This window comes from Aegilops tauschii, chromosome 6 (genome assembly GCF_002575655.3).
Source record: "Aegilops tauschii subsp. strangulata cultivar AL8/78 chromosome 6, Aet v6.0, whole genome shotgun sequence".
NCBI classification, from domain to species: domain Eukaryota; kingdom Viridiplantae; phylum Streptophyta; class Magnoliopsida; order Poales; family Poaceae; genus Aegilops; species Aegilops tauschii.
Genome location: NC_053040.3, coordinates 83,192,353 through 83,193,819, shown reverse-complemented (window position 1 = coordinate 83,193,819; position 1,467 = coordinate 83,192,353).

Sequence of the window (1,467 nt, the reverse complement as noted above, 5' to 3'; positions counted from 1 at the left end):
TTTCTGTAGTTTTATAAGGTGAACTTTTATTTACAGAAAAAATGTTTATTTTATTTTCTTACTAGTTTTGTTTTAATCATAAAAGGAGCTTTATAATAGTGTTTAATGTGTTTATTTTTGCATTAAATTTGTTTGCTGTTTTATTTTTTGTCATTTAATAAAAAACTTGTTTTAATTCTTTCAAAAAAAGTTTTAATGGTAGAAAAATTATTTATGTAGTTGGTTTCACTTATAGTAAAAAGTTGGCATTGTTTTTATGACTTTCTTTGTTTTTCTCCTTGGATTTCTTTGTGTGTTATTAAATTTTACTTGTTGTTGTAGTAGAAATTGTATGATGGTATACTTATGTGTGCTATGTTTGACTCGATAGAATTTCCGGAGTGCGAGGCTTGTGTCTACGAAGCGTTAGAGTTTCAGCATCGTCCACAAGGCAAGTTCACTTTGATCATATATTTCTAGTACCCATGTTTTATTGCATTAGTAGTTTCTTTTCACCATGAATAGTAGGATTTTGAGCATTGAACTTGAGGTAGTATCATGAGGTAGGAGAAACCCAACACCCTGTTACCATTGCCCGCGAAGGGACGTTACTTCATATTTGCTAGGCTCTAGTAGACGGGGTCTGGTTGTGAGATTCAGAAGTGTTGTGAGGTTAAATAATTCAAGACCTGCATGATGATTCAAGACTTCAGACTTCAAGGACTCAATATACCTCTGGGTGGAATGGAAAGCATTTGGCAGCCTGATATCTACCATGGTTATGCCCAGGAATCCTGGTATCTACTTGTGATCATCCCGACGGAATGCCACCCAGGCTCAAAGAGATGGATGGATACTTCAAGGCCGGAAAGCTTACGTGTGCAACAGCAAGCCATTATGGGCATTCGCTTGGTTGACCTTAGTCGAGACTCTGGTTGGTCAGATTGCTAGCAGATGTAGACGGACGGTAGGATACTGACTTTCGGCCGGAGGATCGCTTTGGAAGACCATGTTTCGGTCGTCCCATTCTCAAACACCAAGCAGTGCGAGGACATAACAGGAGGGATCGAATCTTGCGGGTAAAGTGTACAAGACTCTGCAGAGTAACAGTCTAATCGATTAACAGTCTGCGGGTAAAGTGGACAACTTGAGCACCGGAGATGATACTGTCAGCCAGTCTCAACACAATTAATAATAATGAGTGGGTTTATTAATAATTTGGGATATGAGAATTGGTTGGCGGAACTCATTAACAACAAATATTTTGTAGTAATTTACAAGCAAGTCTTTGTTGTAGGAAAAATTTGCTTTTAGCAAAAACTTAAACTTAGAGCCCCACAGCCGAAACTGCATATAGTGACAGCATTTTATTATTGTTTTCCTTTCTATGACTTGCCGGCATATTCGAAATGTTGACCTACACGGCTGCAACGTCTTATGTTGCAGAGGTTTATTCCGATCAGGAGTGAGGCTACGCTCTACGCTCGG